This window comes from Engystomops pustulosus, chromosome 1 (assembly GCF_040894005.1).
Source record: "Engystomops pustulosus chromosome 1, aEngPut4.maternal, whole genome shotgun sequence".
NCBI lineage: Eukaryota > Metazoa > Chordata > Amphibia > Anura > Leptodactylidae > Engystomops > Engystomops pustulosus.
In genome coordinates, this window is record NC_092411.1 from 88,224,998 (window position 1) to 88,234,510 (window position 9,513).

The following is a 9,513-nucleotide window of genomic DNA, read 5'->3' on the forward strand; positions in this document are numbered from 1 at the left end:
CTGGGGGATCTGTATATAGTGATTGCTGTGGCAGCTGTATATAGTGATTGCTGGGGGAGCTGTATATAGTGGTTGCTAGGGGGCTGTATATAGTGAATGCTGGGGGAGCTGTATATAGTGATTGCTGGGGGAGCTGTATATAGTGATTGCTGAGGGAGCTGTATATAGTGATTGCTGGGTTAGCTGTATATAGTGATTGCTGGGGGAGCTGTATATAGTGATTGCTGGGGGAGCTGTATATAGTGATTGCTGGGGAACTGTATACAGTAATTACTGGTAACTGTATACAGTGATTACTGGGGGAACTGTATAAAGTGATTGCTGGGGGAGCTGTATATACTGGTTGCTGGGGGGCTGTACATAGTGATTGCTGGGGGAGCTGTATATAGTGATTGCTGGGGGATCTGTATATAGTGATTGCTGTGGCAGCTGTATATAGTGATTGCTGGGGGAGCTGTATATAGTGGTTGCTAGGGGGCTGTATATAGTGAATGCTGGGGGAGCTGTATATAGTGATTGCTGGGGGAGCTGTATACAGTAATTACTGGTAACTGTATACAGTGATTACTGGGGGAACTGTATAAAGTGATTGCTGGGGGAGCTGTATATACTGGTTGCTGGGGGGCTGTACATAGTGATTGCTGGGGGAGCTGTATATAGTGATTGCTGGGGGATCTGTATATAGTGATTGCTGTGGCAGCTGTATATAGTGATTGCTGGGGGAGCTGTATATAGTGGTTGCTAGGGGGCTGTATATAGTGAATGCTGGGGGAGCTGTATATAGTGATTGCTGGGGGAGCTGTATATAGTGATTGCTGGGGGAGCTGTATATAGTGATTGCTGAGGGAGCTGTATATAGTGATTGCTGGGGGGGCTCTATATAGTGATTGCTGGGGGAGCTGTATATAGTGATTCACTATATACTCACGAGCTGAGCTCTCTCCATACACAGCGGGTAATGGCTGTAAAAAACAGCCAACACCCACCTGTCACTGCCGCGGTCGGTGCCTAACTTACCTTTACATGGGCGCCGCCATCTTGGATGCCCGATCGCCGCCCCCCTGGAACGTCATTGGAGGGCGGCGATCGGTTGCTATGGCAGTCTAGAGTCTCATTGAGACTCGTAGGCTTGCCAGGTGCAATGATTTCTAATAGCCACCAGAGGGCAGGCTATTAAAAATCATTGTAAAATAGCTATATACTGCAATACACTAGTATTGCAGTATATAGTATTAGCAATCGGACCCTGCAGGGTTAAATTTCTCTGACCGTTTGATATTTCAGTTTTTCATGTTTAGTAAATTAGCAGAAATATATACATTTCTCTGGGGTGCGGAGTGTATATTTATGAGCAGGAAAAAGAACTTGTTGGATCCTACCAACTGGCTGCAATGAAATTTTAAAGGGGAAAAATTTAAAGGGGTCTGAATACTTTCCATACCCATTGTACTTTGCTAGAACATGTGGCACCTAGACTGCACACAGGTGGACCTCATTTCACTAAGCATGTGCCTTCTGAAGGTAAGTGGCTGGACGGTTAGCTCAGTTGGTTAGAGTGTTTGGCTAATAATGCATAGATTGTGGGATGATCCCCATACAATCAAGGTTCTTCAATTAAGCAGCAATCATTGCAACCAAATTGGAAATGAGATTTGTAGCATCCATTAGGGTGAAGACACACATGGCCTTTTTTGGGCCGTTTTTGGGCCGTTTTTACTAAGTGCGTTTTCAGATCGTTAAAAACGCATGCATTAAAAAACGCATCCGTTTTTTAAAACCGCATGCGGTTTTTGAAAACGCATGCGTTTTTGTCCGTTTTCCAAAATTGCGCAATGAAAAACGGACAAAAAAGCGTGCGTTTTCAAAAAACGCATGCGTTTTTTAAAAACTGATGCGTTTTTTAAAAACTGATGCGTTTTTTAACGATCTGAAAACGCACTTAGTAAAAACGGCCCAAAAACGGCCCAAAAACGCCATGTGTGTCTTCACCCTAAGGCTTAGAAAAAGGCTGTATGCTGTTCCAGGATCAAACAATTACCGTTTATACTCATGTATAATTCGAGTTTTTCAGCACAAAAAATGTGATGAAAAACGTCCCCTCGGCTTATACACGAATCTATTACAAAAAGAAAAATAACCCACTTAAAAAAAAAAATAGTAAAAAAAAGTATGCGCCTGCTAGAAGAAAACATGGCCGGAAGAAAGAAGAGAGAAGAGGAGCCGCGGAGAAGAAAGAAGACGGGGCGCGCTGACATCAGGTAGCCGTGCTGACATCGGAGGGTGAGTATTTAAGTTTTTTTTTAAGGGCCGTGGGGGCAGGCTGGCTGAATACTACTAGGGGTTTGCTGTATACTACTAGGGGCTTGCAGTATACTACTAGGGGTTTGCTGTATACTACTAGGGGTTTGCTGTATACTACTAGGGGCTGCTGTATACTACTAGGGGCTTGCTGTATACTACTAGGGGCTTGCTGTATACTACTAGGGGCTTGCTGTATACTACTAGGGGCTTGCTGTATACTACTAGGGGCTGCTGTATACTACTAGGGGCTGCTGTATACTACTAGGGGTTTGCTGTATACTTCTAGGGGTTTGCTGTATACTACTAGGGGCTGGCTGTATACTACTAGGGGCTTGCTGTATACTACGAGGGCTTGCTGTATACTACTAGGGGCTGCTGTATAGTAATAAGGGCTGCTGTATACTACTAGGGGCTTGCTGCATACTACTGGGGCTTGCTGTATACTACTAGTGGCTACTGTATACTACATGGGGGCTACTGTATACTACATGGGGGCTGCTGTATACTACATGGGGGCTGCTGTATACTACTAGGGGCTTGCTGTATACTACTAGGGGCTTGCTGTATACTACTAGGGGCTGCTGTATACTACTAGGGGCTGCTAAATACTACATGGGGGCTGGCAGGCTGTATTCTTCTGGGGGCTGGCAGGCTGTATACTACTGGGGGCTGGCAGGCTGTATACTACTGGGGGCTGGCAGGCTGTACACTAATGGGGACTGACAGGCTGTATACTACTGGGGGCAGGCTGTATACTACTGGGGGCTGGCAGGCTGTATACTACTGGGGGCTGGCAGGCTGTATACTACTGGGGGCTGGCAGGCTGTATACTACTGGGGGCTGGCAGGCTGTATACTACTGGGGGCTGGCAGGCTGTATACTACTGGGGGCTGGCAGGCTGTATACTACTGGGGGGGGGGGTTGACCAATGCATTTCCCACCCTCGGCTTATAGTCGAGTCAGTAGTTTTTTCCAGTTTTGGTGGTAAAATTAGGGGTCTCGGCTTATACTCGGGTCGGCTTGTACTCGAGTATATACGGTATCTTTAGATCTTTTATGGAATAATAATAATAATAATAATAATTCTTTATCTATATAGCGCACACAGATAACGCAGCGCTGCACAAAGCATGTCAAATTGTTCCCTGTCCCCATGGGGCTGTCAATCTAAACAACCTAAGAGTATGTTTTGGAGTGTGGGAGGAAACCGGAGGACCCGGAGGAAACCCACGCAAACACAGAGAGAACATACAAACCCTATTAAATACAATAACAACAGGACAAACCATGCAGCAGAAATCTATAACAATTAAAGGGATTGTGCCATAAGGAAACTCCCTCTTTAATGCCCATAATAGGGCATAGAGACAAAAATTGGAAATATAGGCGCCATTTTGCATTACTACTTAGGAAATGTGATGGTGCCAGCAGCATCCCGTGTAAAAAAAAAACTATTATTGCAGGAAGTTACAGCATGTACCCCTTCATGTATCAATTAATCACAGTAGCAGCTTAAACCCCTTTCCGCACCTTGACGTAATTTTACGTCATAGGATGAGGGTCGATCCTGCACCTTGACGTAGAATCAGGAGCCCAGGCGATCGCCACGGGATTCTGGCGGTACGCGGTACCCGGGATCTTACAGCAACAGCCGGGATCGCGACTATCGCAATCCCAACTGTTTAACCCTAGTCTATGGTGCATCCGTGCGAGTACCCTTCGTGCGTGGGACGGAGGTGTCGATTGTTACCATGGCAACCCTGAGTTCCGATAAGGACCCCAGGGCTGCCTTTAGTAGCTGCCTGCTAGGATTGTGTTCTGTGTACGATCTAACAGTGCAGCTGTCAGCCTATGCAGAATGCATAGGCTGACTATGTAATATGCTGCAATACAATAGTACAATATAGTATTGCAGCATATTACAATGAACAAGTGATCAAATGATCACTTGTTCATCTCTCACCATGGGACAAAATAAAACAGTAAAAAAAAAGTTAAAAAAAAAAAGTGCAACTAAAAAAATTATTAAAAAATAATAAAAGTCCCCTTAAGTCCCTTCCCATGCAGTAATCAAATAAAACATAAAAAAAGTGAAAATCACCAAAAAAACACAACATATTGGGTATCACAACGGCCGTAACAACCCGTACAATAAAATAAAATGGTCACTGAACACGTACGGTGAACGCCGTAAAAAAAAACACTAAAAAAACCTCACAAAAATTATTAAATTTTCACATCTGACCGCATAAAAAGCACATAAAAAGTAATCAAAAAGTAAAATTTACCCCATCATGATACCAAGAAAAAGTACAGCTTGTCCCACAAAAAATAAGCTCTAAACCAGCTCTGCAAACAAAAAAATATAAATGTTCTGCCCATTGTTACATGGCGATACAAAACAAGCAAATTTCTCACAAAATGAGTTCTATATTCTGCAAAACAAGTTAACCATAAAAAAGCCATATAAATGGGGTATCGCTGTAATGGTGATGACTAGAGATGAGCGAGTATACTCGTCCGAGCTTGATGCTCGTTCGAGTATTAAGGTACTCGAAACGGCTCGTTGCTCGGACGAGTATTTCCCCTGCTCGAGATTGAGCATTTAATTTAAAAAACACAGTGAAGAACAATGAAGAATAGAATAAAAACAGTGAACACAGGATCATTTAAGTGAAAAACACAGTGAAAAACACAGTGAAGAATAGATTACAGATGTTCAGCACATCTGCTTACTTGTCGGAAGATACGCGCGAAACGGTGCGAACAAAATAGTATGTGAAGAACAATATATATGTGTGAAGAACACATTGAAGAACACGGTGAGCAGGACAGAGACACCGGGGAGCAGGACAGAGACATCGGGGCAGCGGCAGCACGGAGACATCGGGGCAGCGGCAGCACGGAGATATCGGGGCAGCGGCAGCACGGAGACATCGGGGCAGCGGCAGCACGGAGACATCGGGGCAGCGGCAGCACGGAGACATCGGGGCAGCGGCAGAGAGATCGGGGAGTCTTCAGTGGAAGAAGAGGAGCGGAACCCGGGACAGCGTATCTCCCGACAAGTAAGCAGATGTGCCGAACATCTGCAATCTATTCTTCACTGTGTTTTTCACTGCGTTTTTCACTTAAATGATCCTGTGTTCACTGTTTTTATACTATTCTTCACTGTTCTTCACATCTGCTAACTTGTCGGGAGATAATATACGCGCGGAACAGTGAAGAATAGATTGCAGATGTTTGCATACATCTGCTAACTTATCAGAAGACATTCTTTTTCAATTAAATAACACATTTTATTCCCGAACCATGGTCCCTTTGAAAAATGCTCGAGTCTCCCATTGACTTCAATGGGGCTCGTTATTCGAGACGAGCACTCGAACATCTGGAAATGTTCGTCTCGAATAACGAGCACTTGAGCATTTTAGAGCTCGTTTATCTCTAGTGATGACCCATAGAATAAAGATAACACATTATTTTTATGGTATGGTGAACGTTAGGGGGAAAAAATGCTAAAAACCATAAACAAGAATTAATTATTTTTTTAACCACCACCAAGAAAGAGTTAATACAATCTGATTATTAACATAAATGATGTACCTGAAAAGTGCATCTCATCCACAAAAAAAATAATAATCTCCCATATGTCCAAATGACAAAAAAATAAACATTGTATAGCCTGTAAAATGTGACATTGCAGATCTGCTCTGAATGGCGCTCCTTCTGTTCTATGCCCGGCTGTGTGCCCATACAGCAGTCACCACCACATATGGGGCAGAAATTGGATATCAGACTTTGTGGAGTTTTTCGTCATTTAATACTTTGTGACGGTTTAATTTTTGGCCAAAATTAATACATTGTCTAAAAAAAATTACAGCTTGTAAATTACACCTCCATTTTGTTTTAACCCCTGTGAAGCATCTAAAGGGTTAACACACTTCTTAACCCCCGCCCGACATTTGACGTACTATTACTGCACGGCAGGAGGTGCGTTCCCGCAAAATGCAGTAATAGTACGTCAAGCTTCTGGCGCCGGCTCCTGAACGGAGCCGGCGCCAGAAGCTGCGGGTGTCGGCTATATATTATAGGCGACACCCGCCTTTAACACCCGCGATCATTAATATGGGCTCTAAGCTTCGAATGCCTACTATAGGCAATGAGTATAAGACAGCTTAGGTGTGAGGTAATATAGATAAGGATAGGATACAGGTATTTATCAGAAATGTCTGAGGTAAACAGAGAGGGAGATTTATCTTCCAATAAGACAATGATCCCAAACATAATGCAACATCTACAATGGAAGGGTTCACAAATAAACATATCCAGGTGTTAGAATGGCCAAGTCAAAATCCAGACCTGAATCCAATCGAAAATCTGTGGAAAGAGCTGAAAACTGCTGTTCCCAAACGCTCTCCGTCCAACCTCAGTGAGCTCAAGCTGTTTCCCAAGGAAGAATGGGCAAGAATTTCAGTCTTTCGATGTGCAAAACTGAGACATACACCAAGCGACTTGGAGCTGTAATCTCAGCAAAAGGTGGCAATACAGGGGCAGAATAATATTGCAAGCCCCATTTTTCAGGTTATATCCAATAAACCCCAGTATACAGCCAGCTAATACCCCCAGTATACAGCCTGCCAGTCCATGCTCCCTAGTATATAGTATGCCAGCCCATGCCCCCTAGTATATAACCTGCCAGTCAATGCAATCAGTATATAGCCAGCAGCCCCTGCCCCAAGTATATAGCTGGCGGAACATTGCCCCCTACTATACAGTCAGCCAGCCCATGCCCCCTAGTATACAGCCTGCTCATGCTCCCCAGCATATAGCCAGCCAGCCTATGCCCCCCAGTATATAGCCAGCCAGACCATGCCCCCAGTATATAGCCAGCCAGGCCATGCCCCCTAGTATACAGCCAGTCAGACCATGCCCCCTAGTATACAGTCAGCCAGTCCATGCCCCCTAGTATACAGCCAGCCCATGCCCCGAGTATATAGCTAGCCCATGTCCCCAGTATATAGCCAGTGAGCACATGCCCCAGTATCTAGCCAGCAGCCCCTACCCCCAGTATATAGCCAGCAGCCCCTGCCCAAAGTATCTAGCCAGAAGCCCCTGCCCCCAGTATCTAGCCAGCAGCCCCTGCCCCCAGTATATAGCCAGCAGCCTCTGCCCCCAGTATATAGCCAGCAGCCCCTGCCCCCAGTATACAGCCAGCAGCCCCTGCCCCCAGTATACAGCCAGCAGCCCCTGCCCCCAGTATATAGCCAGCAGCCCTTGCCCTCGGTTTATAGCCAGCAGCCCATGCCCGAGGAATGACCAGCCAAAAAGAAAAAAAAACAGTTTTTGTGCTGAAAAACTCAGCTTGTACTCTAGTATATACGGTAAAAATATATTAAAAATTCTTAGTAACAGCATGGATAGAATAGTAACAAAAATCTAAAATGCAACCCAATCTACTTTGGGGAAACATATGCTTGTTAACATTACTCATCTTACTCTACATATGTCAGTGAGTGGCATAAGGAGGTTGAAGAAAGTAAAAATATTTAGCAAATATTCATGCACATATGTAAGTGATGAATCAGATATATTTACATAAAAACAGCCCTATGAAATATTTACACACCTATATATATCAGCAATGGAAAAAACATTGTCAGGATTCAGGATCAGTGGATCCTCTGGACCACCCGGGAGGTGATACTAGCCGAAACCCAGGACCAGAATCTAAGTGGCACCCGGTCTTCACCAGAACCCACTGCAAAGCGGGATGGTCTTGCTGCAGCAGGGTACAACCAGGTCGTTCCACAGGTGCAACTGGCCCGCGATGGCAGCCAAGGTTGAGGTATCTTTGCAGGAGACAGTCTCGTGATAAAGTTCAGGCACAAAGTAAGGGCAGGCAGCAGAGTTGCAAAGTCAAGTCCAATCCGGGGTCAGCAACGGGAGGTCCAGGCAGATGGGAACGGGAACACAGGAATGGACTGGAACACACAGGAGCACGAGAACAGGAACACGGGCATACTGGAACAGGAACACGGAGCACAGGAGAAACCCTGGGAGACTTTCACATTGGCTGGGTAGCACAAAGATCCGGCAGGGTGTACAGGAAGAGGCAGGCTTATACGAGTTTTTAGAAAATGGCCAGTGCCAATTAATGGCGCGCTGGCCCTTTAACTCCAGAGAAGCCGACGCGCATGTCCTAGGAGTCGGGAACGTGCGCGCACGGCGGGTGATGTGGACAGGAGCTGGGACAGGTAAGTTGCACGGGCGACACGCTGGTGGGGGCAGAGGGGCACGGGTGAGCCCATGAGCCGCAATATGGGTCACGGGACCACCCGTGACAAACATCCCTACTCAAGATAAGTCAAATACCTAGAAATGCCTCTTTGACCCTAGTGGACAATTGATCCCCATCCTGGGCTTTCTTTCAGCCTGCCTTGCCCCCTTTCAGGACACAAACCCCCCTCATAGAGCTTTCCTACAAGATGCCACTCTCAAATCATATGATGTAGCTACCTCTTCTGTTTCATGCACTCCAATGACCAGGTGGGAATACACTGAGAGAGAACAACACTACAACACTAATAGGACCCACCTAAGGCTTCAGAGGGATCTCACCCCCTTTGAACATGAACATCTCCTGCTGCAACAACCCGTTCCATTTTTGTGCTTAAGGGTGTATTCCTAGACAGATAGGCTGATTTCTGTACCATCCTTTGCTACAGGAATTGGACAGGACTTTGACTCCAGAGGATTGGTCCATAGCCTATGAATTATGTCACAAACTTTCCGCCTCCTACAAAGCCCAGGAAAACCAACAATAAAATCCTATTTAGATCCAACTCGCCAAGCTGAATGCTGGAGATATCGCTGGGCTCCTGGTACCATGCAACTGGTGAGAATGCCCCCTCTTACAGTCTTTCTGGTTTCGATAAAAAATCTGACGGGTCAGGGGACTTCCTCCGCTGTCAGGGCAGAACCTTGCAGTTCTACTTGTACCTCCGGCTACATATACTGCTTTGCCATTGCCTCCTTGCTCGGCTTTAAACCATTATGTATCCGACATGATTTCACGTACATTTGCGATGTACTTCCTACTCAATTTCTTCTCCTTTGTCGGATACTTTATTGTATGTACTCATTTAACACATCATGTATCATGCATTATTTATCTTACTTATTCTGTTCAATACACAGCCAGTACCCCAATATCCC